The following is an 18,874-nucleotide window of genomic DNA, read 5'->3' on the forward strand; positions in this document are numbered from 1 at the left end:
TTTTTACTGCTATCAACATGTTCACTTCCATGTGTGATTACATATTTGCATCAACTTCTGCAAATCTACTGTGGAACACATTTCCTTACCCTCCAAAAAAAAAAAAAAAAAAGAAAAGAAAAGAAAAGAAAAAAGAAATCTGGTCCCAAATTTGCCCTCTTCCATCAATGGTATATGCATCCTCCAAGTTCCACAGTTGAGAAGCGTTTATCAACTTTGACTTCTTTAGTCCTAAGTTAATCACTGGGTTGATTTACTACCATTTAGAACAATTCTTTATAGAAATCCTAGGAATCCCAGGACCTTTTGGACAGAGAAAGTACTTAACTCTAAAGGAGATAATTCATTATGGTGATTATAAGGAAGACTGATACAAGAGAGACTTTGGTTTGAATTCTGCAGTACTTTATGCTGCAAGAACATAGGCATATTGCTTAACCTTTCTAAACCTATGTCTTTCTTGCCAATATGAATTTATTTATTTTTTCAACAAATATTGTTGGGAACCTTGTAAGTTTCATTGCTGTACTAGAATCTTGTATGCTGTGTTGGACAACATCTCTTCACTCCTGGGGAATATAGAGGAGTGCTTCATTGTGATGAAAGATAAGGTAATATATTTTAAACACTTGGCACAAAGAAAATGTTCTGAAAATATTCATTACTTTTCTCCCCTAGAGTCTATTTTCTGGCCCTTGGCTAACATATCATGTTTCTTTGGACACCTTGGTTTGTTTGTTTGATTTTTTTATTTTATTTTTTTTCCTTTTCTCATTAAAGCTGTCATACATAACTCATTCTGCCTCCTTGGCTTCCCCAGCAAAATGAACTGCAAAGTGGACTGCTTTTCCCTATGTTCTCTGATTCTTGCTTTTCTCTGAGAAGATATGATCTCTTTCATTTTATTTTATTTTATTTTTTCCTGGAGAGACATTAACAAACCTTATTTAGTGACATGGTATGGTCAAACTTACAAGATAGCATTTTTGTGATCATTTTTTTTTGTTTGTTTCAATATGCATGATGAGAGAAGCAGGTAAAAAAATGTCTCCTAGTTTTCCTTCTTGGCTGACTGGTTGGGAATAGGGGTGTCACCAACTGAGTTTGATATAGGAGGAAGAGAAGGGAAAGAGAAAATAATTGTCCACTAATTTGGAAACGGTACCTTTGAGGTTCTTGTGAAATTTTAGATGAAGAGTTGAACAGAAATTCAGATAAACAAATATGAAGCTTGGGAGAGAGGTCTGAGCTGGAAATAAAGTTTTGGGATGTATCAACTTGAAGTTGGTATTCAAAACTATGGTCATAGATTAATGTGTTTTAAAATATTATACAGTATGTATTTATTTACTAGGCTTTGTGCTTAAAACTAGGAATAAAAATTTGAATAAAACATATTGCCCTGGCCCAAAGGGAGCTTATACTCTATCAAAGGACGAAAAATCATGTAAATAAATATAAATTGGGAAATGTGATAAATCATGTGATAAGAAGAAATGTTTGATTCCCTTTAACCTGGATAAACTGACAGAAATCCAGTATAGTTGAGTATGGGTGGGCAGGGCCAGGTCACGTACAGCCTTATGGACCACAGGAGAAATTTGGATTTCAGGCAAAAAGCAATGAGAATCATTGAAGTGTCTTTAGTTTTTAAGTCTTAAGTGACATAGTGACTTATTAAAGAGTGACATTTGCTCATGTTATTATAGGGAAAATGTGTAGGCAAGGAGCAAGAAAATTGTCCTAACCTCATTTCTGAGCTCCAGAACCACATTTCCTGTGGATGACTTATGGTAAACTCAGTAACAATGGGATAAGTGTATTATGTGGAAGAAATTGAGCTCAGATAATTTAAATTATTTGAGTCAAGTTATTGAGCTGACACAAAAATCCAGGACTTCCGAATTTTATTTCAGTGATTTGAATGAAATATGGATTGCCTTCTGTTCTGTGAAAAATGTCCTGATTCCTGCACATTTCAATATTTTCTGTTTATATTTCCACACCAACAAAACCTTCCCCCACCAGAGTAGGTCTGCTGGAATTTTCCAACACAATGATCAACTGCCAAAAGACATTCTTTCTGAACTCAGGTCCTGTGTAGCAGACTGTTGCCAAAGATAAAGCTTGAACTTCAGCAGCAAAGTCACACCTTTCAGCAAGAATATTTCAGAATATGATTTTCAAAATTCACAATCATGAGTACTAATGATCCAAAGGTTGGGAGTGTAATTAATTACATGGACATTGATGGATATTGACATTAGCTGAAGCACATCAGTTCAGGGTGCAATAAACTGAAGTACAAAATCCTCAGCAATTTAAGTCAAAGGCCTTCATAGCCACAGAAATAATAACAATAAGACTTCTTCAAAGAACTGTACCCATGCAAATATAATAATTGTAGCAGATATAAACAGAATATTTAGTATGTTCTATCATTTTAAATATTTTATATGGATCTCTCTCAAATAGGTACTATTATCATCTCCATTTTATAGATTAAAAAAAAAAAGACTGAGACACAGAGTGATCAAGTAATTTTTTAAAGGTTCACATAATTTGAGAGTAGCACATCTACGATTTGAACTACAGCTGCCTGGGTTCTCTGTCTTTCTGTATGTAAAACAATACTGTTGTAATGTGATACTATACATGGTGTTGGTCTTACCTATGTTTTAATTATTGTAAATTATTAAAATTCAGAACCACTAGACAGATTTAAATAGCTAGAGTTCACATTTTTAGTTTAACTGTCAGAACAAATTGTTTTATATTTATGTGTACAAAGATTTATAAGATGTAAGGGGTGATTGTAAACTGAGAACATAAAACTCTATTTTTTAACTTCAAATACAGTTATGACTGTTGTTCTAAGTACTAAATAATTCCTTATCTTATAAAATGACTCTTGGTGTTCCAGGACACAAAATTATTATGTCCATATTGTTTACAATTTTAGATTGATCTCCTGTCATTACATTGTTGGCTTAGTTTATAATCAGTTGCATGAGTTAGTAAGTACGACAGCTGCTTGATTTGGTCTAGGGGAAAAAAACAACATTCTGATAAAACTCTACTAGTAAGAAAAAAATCAAATAAATAGTATAATAAACTTTTCACATCAAAATGATATAAGGATCCTAAAGTACTGTAATGATTCAAATAGACACATTACCCATGCATTAGAAATATTTTATTTGTAACTTCATTTAAATATGTAAAGCAGATGTATCAAAAAGCTGTAGTATGAGCCCAAAGGGAAAATATTACATTTGCTGCCTTGTTACTAAATCTGTGTGAATTTCCTAAAATGTGAGAAAATATACTTTAAATATTGGTTTGTACACATATTTTAAACATGTTTTATTATATTAATAAATATTTTTGAAGGTGGAAGTATTTTTTATAGTATCTGAAAGGAGAATAGGAGCTTTTTTATGATGTATTATTTTATTTTACTATATTTAATTTTATCAATTCCATTTTATTAGAGAACATAATTGCTAACATTTAATGAATGTTTCCTTTTGGCTATTGCTTTACATGTACTAGCTCATTTAATGTTCACAATAACTTTATGAAATAGGTCTTACAGCTAAGTCATTATATAATGAGGAAACTAAGAAACAGAGAGACAAGCCAAATCTCCCAAATTTATACATTTAGCAAGTGGATAAGTTGAAATGTGAATCTAGGCTATTTGTTTCCTGAGAGATATTTTAATGACTACATTAAACTGAAAAAAAAAATGTATATTATATATATATGTATGTATATATATATATATTTACATCCATCCGTCCTCAGGAGCTAATGGAAACTTGCTTTGGAGAGGTATTTAAGTTATACAAGGAGAATCCTATTTTAAACAATAAGCACATATTTGTATGTAACAATGCTTTTATTATGTTCTAGAATATGTACCCTAGTTACAGTATTTTATCTTTCCACTTTGAAGGAATTCTAATAAATTCTAGTCAGTGAAAAATTCTGCAGGGTATATATGTTCTTCAGTTCTTATCTGTCCAGAGGCTGAGTTTATTAATAAAGGTTAACACACACCAATCTGTCAAAGTTAACTCTAGGGAGTAGATTTATTGAATGACAAAAGTGAGGGAGACTCTTTCATGATAATGTTTTTACCTTGTACCATTTATTCTCTCACAATACCATTTTGACTTTTGTAATTAAAACAGAAGAAAAGTAAAAAAATTCCAAGCAGAGCCTATAGAGTACCACAGATGGCAGTTTTATTTTATGGATGAGAACATGGATACTGAGAAGGTTGGTAAAATAATCAGGATCATCTAACTCCAAAATCTACTCTTTCCATTAACTTGAAGTATTCAATGAAGAAAAGCAAGCAAGCAATATGAACTTAGAAATTCAGCCTTTGACTCTGTTAGCTGCATAACTTGTGACAGAACTACGATTCCACCAGAAGTCTTGGCATAAGTTTTAAAAAGGCAAGAACTCGGTGATATTTACCTCTATCCTAACACAATGTCTGGCCCCTGGTTAGAACTCGGCAGTTATTGAATTTGAATGAAATAAAGAGAATATTTTTAATGATCTCCAAGGAAACAGTTCTTTCCCATAGACGTATATTTAGAGATCTCTTGTTTCCATCTCACATTCTTAGATCAAGAATCAGACATTACTTTAAAAAAGGAGTAGGGCAATCCGTAGCCTGGTTGTTCACAACTCAGTTAATTTTCATAAACAGACAACCACATATGAAACTGGCAGGAATGAGCAGGGCCCTCGCATTCCCCTGTGGCACCTGGGATTCTTTTTATGAATTTCCAAAGCAGTCAGACATCTCAGAGTATCATGTTCATCTGCTTATTTTTCTCTCTTCCCATCTCTCCATTTATTTCCATTGCTCATCCAAAAGCTACTATGAGAATAAAACTTTAATAAAAGAATGGGGATTATCATGAGGCATAAAATATTCTAGTTTCCTTTCCCCATACTTATAATCTGAGTATTGATAGTAACTGCAAGTGTCCAGCCTTAAGGCACAGTAATTCTTTCAGTGTGATTTAACATCAGAACCATGTTTCATTTTTAAATAATTGCATATGGAAGGAAAGAAAATGTAATTTAAATAAACAGGAAAACCCACAATCTGTTAATAATGATCTTTAAGAAATACTTTTAGCAGTCATGACAATTCGTACCCTAAAAGTAAATTTAAAATGTAGCAGTTTCATACCTTGTGTAAAAAAAATTAAATTATACTATTTTTAAAGCTGCCTAAGCATCCTAATTTTCCTTTGTCTTCCACTTTCAATATCCATTATCTTTGTATGCCTACAGTTTATGCTTAAAGAATCAAGCTATAGCCATAAAAACAGAATTGCATTTTTAGTAACTATTGCCATTATACTAAAAATACATTTGGATCTATAAGATTTCACAATTTCAGTACTCTTTCCCAATACCAAATGTCTTGAATTTACTACAATTGAGCAAGAGAATAGTTTTGCATTGCTTTCCTAATTAAAGTGCAGAAAGTTAATAGGTCTAGACGTCTCTGCAAAATGAGTAAATGTGTACCCCTTTCCTGACATTTCCTTCAGCATTGATTTGAAAACACTAAATATATTTTATTTTGTAGAACCAGAGCACAAAAATCCACATAGTAATTGTTTTCCATTGATATTCCCTTGGTGAATTTGCATTTGTAGGATAATAATTGACGTTTATAATGCAGAGCCAGTCAAATTATAGAATTTGTAAACTGAAGCTCTTTATTTTTATTACTATAACATTGCAAAGTGATTGGATGGTTTTGTACAGCCTATTTATTTATCTCATTTTAAATTTGATTAAAGAAATAACTTTGCCTATGGAACAGAAAAGGAGTTATTTCTTGAACAATTCCATTTAAAATACAATTGTTAGAAAACTTATTTTGACACTTTAGCACTAGGGCACCACTAAAAAATCAACTTGATATTAAATATTTTAACAGAAGACGGTCTAAATGCAACAGGTCAGGTCTGGTCAGTGGGAGGCCCCCCAGATTTGTGGTGAACTTGGGAACTTTTGACTTCACATAGGTGTTGAAAACATGAATAATGCCCTTACTATTGATTATATGCCAGGAGGAAAAAAGTCAGGGTAGTACATCTGTGGGAATGAGATGAAGCAGTGGCATAGGTCAAACTGTGGATAAATGAAATATCAGTTCAGCAGTAATATGCTCTCCCTTCCCAAGGTTCGTTGTACAGACCAACACAGAGAAATACTGAAACCAGGGAAATTCACAAAGCAGCCATCTCTCAGCACTTTCTATAAACTATAACTGATATATAGATAAAACCAGGCTAAAAGGAATATGAAAGTCATTCACCCTTAACAGAAAGAGAAGTTTAAAAGGCCAAGATAGAATGGGATACAAAAGTTGGTAAAGGATAATTCCATAAACTTTGCTTTGATGGTCTGTTTGCTGATGGTTTGTGGTGATTGGGGTTCTCTCTTTTTCTTTTCCTTTCTATGAGAGTCAGATAGGGTGGGCCCCAAAAGATGGGACTAGAAAAAGTTACTCCATTAAATAAGTAAACACAAAATGTACAGAATATAGGATTCTGGAGTGAGAATTTTTGGACTTCTATCCTAGGAAGTTTCATTAGCTCCATTGACTGAAACATCTACACAGAGTTGGTGACTCTCAATCTTTATCTTCAGGTTTGATACTTATTTTGAAATTAGACAAAACACCCTCAACATAATTTGGAGAAAATGCATTACTTTCCATCTTCTCTTTCTCTTGTCCTTCTATCTCTGATATTGGTGACACCATCTATTTTTTTTGTCTAAGTCAAGACCATCCGTTGCTGTCCTTCAGTTTGTATTAATACTATTAACTCCCCATTATCCTCCACAACTACTGGAACAAAGGCCTATTCATGATACACCTCTAACTTCTTCTTTCCTTCTTGATTGCTATCGCCACACTGGATGTCCTCATTGTCTCTATCACAGAGCATTGTGGTCATCTCCAAACCCACGTAGGAAATAAGTGTCAATGAAAAGGATAATGAGACTATGTCTCTAGTAAAGGTAATTCGTTAGAAAAATATTATCCTGCAATCACACTCTTGGGCACATACCTGAAGAAAACTCTAATTCGAAAAGATACATGCACCCCAATGTTTATAGAAGCACTATTTACAATAGCCAAGAAAGCAACCTAAATGTCCACTGACAGATGAATAGATAAAGAAGATGTGGTATATGTATACAATGGCATACAACTCAGCCATAAAAAAGAATGAAATAATACCTTTTGCAGCAACATGTATGGACCTAGAGATTATCATAGTAAGTGAAGTAAGTCAGATAGAGAAAGACAAGTATCATGTGATATCACTTATATGTGGATTCTTAAACAATGATACAAATGAACTTGTTTGTAAAACAGAAATAGACTCACAGACATAGAAAACAAACTTATGGTTACCAAAGGGAAAGGGGGAGAGAGATAGTTTGGGAATTTGGCATTAACAGATACACACTACTATATATAAAATAGATAAACAATAAGGACCTACTGTATAGCACAGGGAACTATATTCAATATCTTGTAATAACCTATAATTGAAAAGAAGCTGAAAAGAATATACACATATATATGAATAACTGGATCACTTTGCTGTACACCTGAAACACTGTAAATCAACTATGCGTCAATAAAAAAAGATAATTCTTTAGAACAATAATCCTTTGTTCAGGGTGGAGAGGAGACTTGAGGCAAAGAGATGAAACAATAACTAGTTTCACCTGTCAGGTAATTCCCTTCACAACTTGAAATTCCTTTAGTTCAATCAGTGAAAGTGTTTTGTTGTTGCTGTTGTTGTTTATTTGCTTAATTTGATAAGTTACTAAGAATGATTTTATGTCTTATGACTTCAACCTAAGGATATTTAAGATAGAAAATAATTCAGAATCCGATTATTGTTTATGTCATGGTCTCATGGAGGACATATAGGTATCTTTCTTGACCTGAGTAGACAGAGGGCTGATAAGGATGTCCCCAGCCTGCAATAATATAATCATGATGATTATAAGAGTTAAGTACTTGGAGAGATTTCTGAATATCAGCCACTTTGTTAAGATGCCTTACTGTAGACTATCATAATCAATCCTCATGGTAACCTTATGGGGAAGGTACTATTATTATCTTCATTTTATAGATGAAGAAATTGATTTTCAGAGAGGAGAATTAGATTACCCAAGGTCTACCATTGGTAAATTGTAGAATCCAGATTTGAATGCAGGCTGATTCCAAAGATAACTTCTATAGTAATCACCAACTCTGGAACCACCTGCCTGAGTTCTAATCCCTCACAATCTATCTCCCTTATAGGGTTGGAATGAAGCTTAAAAGAGTTAATAGAGGTCTGGAAAAGGATGCGGATAAGCCGCGTCCTGGTTCTCCCCTGCGGAAAGCCGGGCCCAGGACGCGGCGCGGCCAGAACGTCCGGAGGTCCTGCACCCGCTAACCCTGATCCTGCTCCACCCAAGCGGCTCGCTCTGGAGTTCCTGCCTGGAGCTCCCATACCAGCTGAAAATGCGTATCTCAAATGCAAGCCCGACTTAGCAGGAATCTTTGGACTGCTTTGTCCAGTCCCTAAAATTGGATCATGAAGGTACTGGGGAAAAGCCACCTCTGGATGTGGCTCCCGTTCCTTCACCTGCTGGCCAACGGTGCGGAGCACGAAGAGGAGGTGAGACATGCCATCGAGTTGCACCGGGGCCAAGGGGTGGCTGTCACCCAGAGGAGACAGTGGGTCCTGGATGGTTGCAGAAAGCTCTCCGGGCTTCTTCGCCAAAAGGCTGTGGTTCTTAACAAACTGAAAAGTGCAGTTAGAGCATTGGAAAAAGACGCCAGCCTTTCGGACGAAGAGAAGCTGTTTCAGGTGCACATGTTTGAAATTTTCCAGAAATAGCTGAATGAAAGTGAAAACTCAGTCTTCCAGGCCATCCATGGGCTCCAGAGAGCCCTGCAGGGCGACTACAGGGACGTGGTCAACGTGCAGGAGAGCAGCAGGCAGCGCCTGGAGGCCCTGCGGAAGGCAGCCATCAAGGTCAGAGGGGTCAACTTTGAGGCAGTTCTGCGGGTGGAAGAGGAAGAGGCCAGTTCCAAGCAGAACGTCACGAAACGGGAGGTAGAGGAGGACCTGGGCCTGAGCATGCTCATCGACGCCCAGAGTAACCAGTACATCCTGACCAAGCCCAGGGACGCCACCATCCCGCGGGCAGACCCCCACCACATAAAGGACATCGTCACCATAGGGATGTTGTCCTTACCATGCGGCTGGCTCTGCACAATGATAGGACTGCCGACCATGTTTGGTTACATCATCTGCTGCGTGGTTCTGGGGCCCTCCGGACTCAACAGTATTAAGTCAGTTGTGCAGGTGGAGACGTTAGGAGAATTTGGCGTGTTCTTTACTCTCTTCCTCGTTGGCTTAGAATTTTCGCCAGAGAAGCTGAGAAAGCGTCGCCATGGAGATCCTTCGGGTCCTGGGCCTGGTCGGGCAGGTCCTCTTCTCGCTTGCTGCGGTTCTCCTCTTTTATCCTGTCGTGAGGACCTACCTCGTGGGACCGTACTGCCAAAAGCTGCACGCAGAGAGCAAGGGGAACAAGGAGATCCTCATCCTGGGAACCTCCGCTTTCACCTTCCTCATGATGACAGTCACCGAGCTCCTGGATGTGTCCATGGAGCTGGGCTGCTTCCTGGCCGGAACCCTGGTGTCCTCCCAGGGTCACGTGGTCACTGAGGAGGTCGTGTACTACGTGGAGCCCGTCCGCGACTTCCTGGCCATCATGTTCTTCGCGTCCATAGGTGACCCTCCTCCTCCAGGGGTGACACTCCCACTGGGTCTCATCTGCTCACACGTGTTTCTACTTAGCTGGTGCCGCGAAAACAGTTCCCATGGCGACTAGGGTCTGAGGGACTCTCCCTTAGAAGGAGGGAAGGTTGGAGCTGAGGGACGGGGGCTCCTGACTGGTGGTCCTGAGGGTCCACTGCTCAGCAAGGTGGCAGGTCCACTTCAGCACGTCCACATCAAGTGCAGGAAGAAATTCTAATTTTAATACAAAAAATCAAACTGGTGTGTCGAGGCTGCTGCCCTGGGAATGTCCCCGTGGAGGGGGGCAGTCCTGCTCGTGGTCACAGCACGGCCACCTGGTCTCTCGCTCACACCCTGCACTGCTCGGTGGGTCCAAGAGCCCCAGAGACTCTGGGTGCCTCGAGAGGCAGGTTCTGAAGCCCGTGGAAACAGGGCGGGGAGCACTGAGTCGCCCGGCCCTCTGCTCGGGCTCTCGGGGTGGAGTGGGTGGGAGACACCCTGCCCGTTCCTGTCCTGGCGGAGGAGCCTGTGGATGTAGGGGTGGCAGGGAGGCTGGCCGCCCCGCCCAGACAATCGCCCGTCCCCGTCCCACAGGCCTTCACGTGTTCCCCACCTTCGTGCTGTACGAGCTCACCGTCCTGCTGGTCCTCACCCCCTCGGTGGTGGTCATGAAGGTAGGGCCCCTGCTTGCGAAGTCCATGCTGCCTTTGGTTTCACCAGTCACACCAAGCGCCTCGCTTCCTGCCTGTGTGTACCCCCCGCCCAGCGCAGCTCGGGCAGCCGGGGCTTCTTGGATCGGGATGGCCCTTTGTCTCAGAGTTTGTGTTGAAAATGGGGTGGGTGTCCTCCAGTGACACCCTTGCTCTGTAACTGGACTTCTAAGTGAGTCTAAAGAACCGCAAACCCGGCTCTGGTGACGCAAACGTACATTTTAACGGCCACTGAGAACTATTTTGCCACTTTCCACTTGTCTGATCTCTGTGACTACAAATTGTTGAGGTGCCCATGTCAGCGTGGGATTCTTGGAGTGGAACTGGCCTGGGCGATGGCCGCTGGCTTTGCGGAGGAGAAGGAGCAGCGCCCCGATGATGGCTGAACGGCACCGCCCGCTGCAGGCTGCTTCCTCTGCGCTTTCTTTACGTTTTGTTAAAAACAAAGTTTCCATTCTGAACGCTGCACGATATTCGCTTGACGGGAGGGCCTTGGTTTTCCCGGGGTGGGGGGGTCTCCGTGCGTCCTCCCGCGCGGTACCCCCCGGGACCCGCCCTGCTTCCTGCGGGCGGTGCTCCGGGCCCAGCCTGGCCGAGCGTGACCTGCCGCTCTGGCAGTTCGTCCTGGCAGCCCTGGTCCTGTCTCTGCTGCTGCCCAAGACCAGCCAGTACGTCAAGTGGATCGTGGCCGCGGGGCTGGCCCAGGTCAGCGAGTTCTCTCTGGTGCTGGGGAGCCGGGCGCGCAGAGCGCGTGTCATCTCTCGGGAGGTGAGTCTCTGCCCGGCTGGCGGAGCGGGGTTGTTAGGGGAAGTAGGGCTGGGTGGGGGGGCGCCCCAGTCCCCGGGGCCTCTTGGGGAAGGGGGCGCCCTCCTCCAGGCCGGGCACCAGAGGCTTGCACACCGTGATGCGGAGACACACCCCCGGCCGCGCTGACGCCCCGCCCCCGGCAGGTGTACCTCCTCATCCTGAGTGTGACCACGCTCAGCCTCCTCCTGGCCCCGCTGCTTTGGCGAGTGGCCGTCGCCAGGTGTGCGCCCCGGTCCGAGAGAAGGTCCAGCTTCTGAGGACCGCGGCCAGGTGACCGGCCGGAGCTGTCACCGCATTCCCAGATCTCAGAGTCTCCCGGAGCCCGCCTCTGTGTGCAGTGATTATGCACCGTGTACATGTAATTCTGCGTTTTACAAATCGCCTTGACTCTTTTGCCTGGATGTGCCTTTTCTTCAGAAATTAATGTCAACTTTCTACTGTTATTTCATCAGTTCATGTTTTTTTGGTAAAGAAAAAAACTACGAGGCTTTTTTATTTATTGTACAACTTGTAAACCGTTGGTCAATATTTGTTATTAAACGTTTCTGTGACGTGAGCTTTTAATTCTCACAATGTGTTTGGAAAATTACTTTTAGTCCTTAAAGTCTATGTTTTCTAAAATGAGACAAGTTCTTCTAAATGTCTTTTGCTTTTTATTACAATTTTAAACAACACTTTCATGTCAGTTTTTATCAGGTAAATCATTCTTTTAAAATATTTGGTTTTGAATCACAAGACTATGCATTCCTTAATAAAAATAATTTATGATCAGTATAAAAAAAAAAGAGTTAATAGATATTTAGCATCAAGCAGAAGGCCTAGCACATAGTGAATGCTCTATAACTGTTAACTTTTTTCATTTAACTGTCTACCCCCATCCATACCATATTTATAAGTGAGACATTGGGTAGATTTGGATACATGTAGCTTTTAGAACCTCTGTCTACTATTTGCTTGGGGAACAGGCAGAGGAAAGGGGGTAAAGGAATAGGCTTCATCATACGCTTTAGATAAATTGGTGCTCAAATCACAAGATTTTAAAAGTTATTTTGATTTAAAGACTCCCCTTGAATGGTATAAAGGATCCTCAAGGCAGGAATGGAAGTCCAAGACTAGAAAAACTGCCGGTGGGAATCTGATACTAATAATTGTTACCAGTGTCTCTGGCTGATCACACTTGGTTCTTCTCCAAGTCCACCCAGGTAGAATAGAGGCTTTGACCTCTTAAGACCAATGTTTTTTGCATATAATCACGTTTTAAAGCAAAATGAAAATGATACCCAAAAGCCACAGCAAAGAAAAATTGACAAATTCATTACTCAGTTTTCTCTTTTATAATAGATAATATGCTCACTGAAGCACAACCTTCATATTGTTTCTGGTTTGGGCATATGAATATCTTCACTCTCTGTGTCCAAATTCAAATTTTATTAGTTTTTAAAAAGAGGAAATATTACACACAACATACACTATTATTTCAGGTGCCAATAAAGGTGGATCTTAGTTAAACAAATGACTTAACTAGTTAAAGACAGTAGAAACTGATCCTAATTAATGAATTTTCTTATTATTCTTTCCCATGGTCTTTAGCTGTGACAGTTAGAGAGGAACCTATAAAACGGTGAATGGTAACCAAGTTATCTCTGCTCATTTGATTTTTTGAAGTGTTTATTATGTAAACTTTGGTATCCAAATACATTGAATTTATAGGTTTGGATTATTTTAAATGGATGATTCAAATGTTGACAGTGAAAAGAATTTCATCCTGGGAGCCAGGAGACCTGAATTTTCTTCCTTTCTTAACTTGTCATGAATGTCACTTTGTCCCTCCAGACCTCAATTTTCTCATCAGGAAATGGAGACTCGGCCTGGGTAGCTCTTCCTCTGGTTTATTAATTGTTCAAGTTTTAGCTTAAGTATCACTTTCCTAGTTTAAATCCTATTGTTAAATTTCTAATTTCGTCTGTAATTTCCATTGAGGTATTTAACATCACTTCAATTCAATGATGTAATTATTTATCTTCTATCTACTCTACTAATGGACCATAAGCTCCATATGAAGGTAAGAACTACTATGTTTCTCTTCTATACCATTGTAAGACATAATAGGCTATGAATTATAAGGAATATAAGACACAATGGAGTTTAGGAACTAGGCAAACTGGGGACTGTCTGCCCCACATAAAGTTATTAAAATTTAGAAAACACTATTATTGCCAAATGAAACCCTTATGGGGCTATGATTTTGTGACTTCTAGCTTCTAATAGTAGGTCATTCAAACACCCAAGTGACAAAATGTTGCTCATTTTTCAGTAATCTCAATTGCTCCTTCATGGAACTGTGTTTTCTTATTGAAATATAGTTGACTTACAATATTATATTAGTTTTAGATGTACAAAATAGTGATTCAATATTTTTATAGATTACACACCATACAGTTATTATAAAATATTGACTCTACTCCTGTGCTGCACATTATATCCCTGTGACTTATTTCTTGATGAACTCAACCTTATACTACTATCTCAAAATATTCTTATATCCCCATCAGTAACTGTACATAGAGATCTCTAAGTTACATAAAGTTAATAGGTTAAAAAAACACATTGAGAAAATAATTATTAAAATTTATCACCTCCTTACAAAATTACCCATTTTACATTGACCATGAGATCTCTTTTAATAATGAGCTCTCCTTATATATTTCAATATGCATTTATGTTTACAACTTGTTTTGCATGGGACTTTTAAGATATCTATCACCTTTCAAAGTGAGATGCAGCTCTATGGATAAAAATTCTGCTTCTCAAAGAGATGAAACTGTGCCTTTTATTTACTTCAGTTTCCTAATACAGACACATGTACTCTGTGGACATTCAATAAATAATATTGACCAAAATTGCAATAGTTTTAACCTCACTTTCAAATGCCCTTTAATAAGAAAATTTAAATAACATGAAATGTAAATTAAAGCTATGAACAGAAAACTAAAGCTGGAAAATATTTATCAAAAGAAAAAAAAAAAGCTAGACAAAAAGAAGTTAAGTTATTCAATGCCCTTGACTGTGAAAACCCTTCATTTCTCATTACAAAACTGTAGACAGCATACAAAAGTGTAAAAGTTTGAACCTTTACATATTCTTTAAGCTAAAGATATTAACTACCATATTAGGTTCCTTACAAAAAACATTTATTTATACCATGTATAATTAAAATAATTATGAAAATAGAAATGCATTGACCTAGAATAATGTATATTTTCCCCCCACAGTGTTGGTCCAATCATGGAGAACAAAATACATCATTAGTACCTATTTCCATATGTATTAGAAAAATTATGCACCCAGTACTAATCTTGTCACTGGAAAAAAAAAAAAAAAAAGAATATAGTATACCTCAATCTTATGCTGAATTTAGGAATTGTTTTTCATAATCTATGTCACCACAAACATAATTATCAATAATGAAAAGTCTGCCACTTGCAAAAATGATGTAAAGAAATTCTGCAATCATCATCCAAAATTTAAAAAACAGTGCTTTTTGTGAGACAGAATATCCCTAAAGATTAGAATTAAACATAAAATAAAGTAAATAAGACACAGTTTCAAAATGCATATTAAAATTTTTGAGGCAAAAATAACTTTGTAAGCAATTTCTTAGATGATTTCTAATGCTAGAGGATAACTCTCAGACATAATAGAAATTTCAAGATAACCTAAATATTTAAGAAATATTTAAGTTTTTCTAAATATAGAACTAGTTTTATCTAAATGCAGATTTAAGTTTTATCAAAATGTACATTTATTATGCAAATATAACCATGAAGAAAATAATACCTCAAATGCAGAATTCTTTGTGTCTGTCTTACACATTCAACAGCACTGACAATTGTTTACATTATAAGCTTTATGATTTTTCCAGGAATAGATTTCTAGCTAAGATTTTTCAAGGATGCTGATCTTAATCTATTGAATAATTATACAAAACAAAACTCTTTTGAAAAAGAACTTCTTGATTTTTTGAAAAATTCTGAACCTAAACTGCTTTACAAAAATGAAGTCTGATAAGAAATTTCCATACAACAAACTATTCCTAAAGTATTAAAGAAACACTTTTTTTCTAGGTTATATCCATATCTTTAAGTCAAGTATTCAGTGATTTTTCCATAAGAGATATGCATTTAAAGAGTTTCTAGATCATCATCCCATAACTAGATTGTGACAATGAAGAAGACAAAGATGAAAACAAAGATGAAGGTGAAGGTGAAGAAGAAGGAGGAGGGTGAGGAGAAGGAGGAAAAGGAGGAGGAGGAGCAGGGAAAGAAGAAGAAGAAGGTGATGATAATGATGAGATACCTAAGAAGATGAAAGAAATAGTAGAGAAGAAAGAGTGGAAGAAAAAGAGGGGTAGGGAAGAAAGTGGACACCAACTAAAAGAAAGCAATCTTTATTATTCTGAAGCTAAACATTATTAGGAAAGATAGGTTTCTCTTATCTTTTCATTTATTTACTGTCATATCTTAGTCATGTATCCACTGTATCCTTTTCTTTGCTGGGCAATGAGAATAATATTGCCAGTTATCTCACAGATATGTTTCTGTTCATCTGTATCTATCTATCAATCTATCTATCAATCTATCTATCAATCTATCTATCTATCTATGCATCCATCTTTCTATCATCTATCTCTATCATCTATCTATGCATGTTACTTTCTAGCATTGTGTTCCTCAGATAAGAAATTATCTAAAATCAATCCATGTGTCATTCTTGAAAAATCTCTAACAATAAATCTTATTCACAACTTTGTTAGCATCACCCTGGCAAGTGAAACTGTAATTAGAAAAGCAGGACAAGTTCCTCTATGGGGTCATAACTCTTCATTTTACATATCTTTCTGCTATAAGCTGCCCTCAATGAACTCCATATGTAAGATCTTCCAAGCAATGCTATAGGTTGTTTTTCTCCCCATTGAAAACCATGCTTTCATTTTAGTTGACTGTAATTAAATAATCCCAAAATATTCAATTAAGGGGCAAATAGCTATCTATATTAATATTGCTCTTCTAAGTAATTTTGCATTTTAAAAGATAATTTGTTTTAACCACAATAAATTTTTAAGAAAATCTAAAATATAAGCATTGTAAAGGGTTTATACTTACAGAATGGAGTCCTTCTGGAAATTTACAAAATCATATAACATACCCGAGCTAATCTCGGGTATGTTAAGTTCAGACATATCGGACCAAATATTACTTCCACCTTAAGAGTTGGATTAAATTACTTTTGCCTCCTGTTTGCTTGCTTATTCTCACCATTAGAGCTAGAAAATTTACTCACCTCTCTTCAAATCATTTCTCATATCAAGTTTTTTTGTTTGTTTATTTTTCAGTTCTAAGTGATGTCTGCCTTTTCTCAGAATAGACCTTGTCTGTTTGCTCACTGTTGTATCTAGTACAATAGCTGAAAGATAACAGGCACTCAATAAACGTCTGTTGGAAGAGTGATCAGTGCATGGTTAGACCTCAGTGATGAAGGAAAACTAGAGCCAACCCAGTTTTGTGCAAAATATCCTTCTTTTGGTCAATGAAATTATGTTTTGATTTGGGCAAAAGAAATATGCAAATTGAGGTTTTGCATAGTGAATGAGATAAAGTTAAAGTCGATTGATATTCACATCCTATGACGATAACAGAAGAAACAGGCATGTAAAAATGAATAAATAATTGGTATAAACAGAAACGTCAAAAATAGAGATGATTTTCAACATTTTAGTGACTAAATTAATATTTGCAACTTTAATGCAAACAAAAATTAGTCTTTAGAAACTCTACAGATAAGTACTAAAATGACTTGTTAATCGTTTATCATTTTAATTCAGACGTGGCATATACAAGTCTTCGACATCCCCTGATAGAATACCTTTATTCTTTCCTGTGACTCGATTTTCTACGTCAGGCATTTTTCCCCCCTTATATCATTGCCGAGTCACCTATTTCCATACACAAAGTAACTAGCCAATATATGCTACTACATTTCCAATCTCACAGAATCCTAGGCCCTATTGTTGCAATTCCTTTCTCTGCCTCAGACCTTGTGAAAGACATTGTTGTAAAGTATTGTTGAGTTGACAGGTTTGGAGTTGCTGATGACACTGTAGAAAAAGACTTCCCCAAAGGTTAAAACCTACATTTTATCAAAGAAAACAGCAATGAAAGATTTGAACTATTGTGTCTTGAATTATGGCTGGCTGAGATACTCTACTGAATCACTTAATCCTTTTAATACCTGCTTATTTTAGCTTTTATATAAGCTTCTGCTCATACAAAGCCTGCATCAAACTCCAAATCCAAGTACTATTAGAATTGCCTGTAAGACTGATGGACTGTGAGCTGTGAAAAGATTCAGAATCTTTTCTACTGTGAGGGAATCAGTATCACTGGAGGCCAGGAGGTGGGAGTACTTAGGTACCTGGACTCTTATCCTTCTTGCTTCTCACTTATTGGATTTCTTCTAATAACACACTGTTTCTAACAACTAAGAACAAAATGGTGTCAGGAAATCAGATATGTTGATGTAATTATTTTTGTTAAGCTGCTAAGCTTATTGATTGAGACTATCATAGGAAAATACTATAGTGGCTGTTGTGCCACATGACTTTGAAATCAATTACAGTCGAGTTCATGTCTCATGTGACAAATCTAATAGAAAAAGATTGATCTGTTTAGAGCAAGGTAAGTACTTACTATTGAGATTTGATTTTGTTATGCTTCTGAGTAGAATAAATGAGGAAGAAGAGAGGCGGGTCATTCGGACATTGCTTTGCCTCTCAAGCCTTAGCCGGCAATGTAAAATTCCCACTCCCTCCCATCCCCATTCCCATCACGGGGAGGATAAATGAGAAACTGAGAGAAGGAACTGAGAAAAGATTGAGTCAGTGAAACAAAAACCTTCTTTCTACTGAATAAAAGGAGAAAAAATCATCTAAAGGACAATGCAAAAATAGCCACCAAAGCAAATCCAACTGTTTTATTCATTAAAAAACACGCAGCTCAAATTTTGAACATTTGATTCAATGTGCACACACACAATGCACACACAAACATTTGATTCAATTCACACACACACAAAATCAAATTTTGAGCATTTGATTCAATGCACATACACACGCAAACACAACAAACAAAAATCTCATCACCATTGTATCATCACCAATGTGTCTTGCTAGAACCAAAAGGATTATTAAGTGGACTTAATGAGGTTAAGAAGAGGTGATTAAATACCCAGTACTTCATGCTTCTCTGTGTATAGATTTTCTTAAATTTAAATCTAGGAATATGAAAACAAACATTAGCAGGTAAAGTCAGCAGCTCTTTTCTAGGTAAACAAATTCTGTTTTAGAAGTAAAGGACTGGATCTCAGTGTAAAATTGTATCTCTGAGGTTGTATAGTTTACACCACTGCCGTCAAAAGTGGTAGTACTTGATC

The 18,874-nt window shown here is 37.6% G+C and overlaps 1 pseudogene across 1 annotated transcript in view; it reads left to right on the forward strand.

Moving 5' to 3' along the window:
• LOC309615697 (transmembrane and coiled-coil domain-containing protein 3-like) overlaps positions 1–18,580 on the forward strand; it is a 58,725-nt pseudogene extending 40,145 nt beyond the window's left edge. The window contains exons 1-4 of the transcript XR_014249811.1: positions 1–9,862; positions 10,464–10,543; positions 11,198–11,347; positions 11,530–18,580. The exon at positions 1–9,862 is cut by the window's left edge and continues 40,145 nt beyond it. The product of XR_014249811.1 is annotated as a transmembrane and coiled-coil domain-containing protein 3-like (transcript). The remainder of the gene's footprint in view (positions 9,863–10,463; positions 10,544–11,197; positions 11,348–11,529) is intronic.
• The last annotated feature ends 294 nt before the right edge of the window (positions 18,581–18,874 follow it).

Source organism: Balaenoptera borealis, assembly GCF_965194805.1.
Source record: "Balaenoptera borealis genome assembly, chromosome: 18".
Lineage (NCBI taxonomy): Eukaryota > Metazoa > Chordata > Mammalia > Artiodactyla > Balaenopteridae > Balaenoptera > Balaenoptera borealis.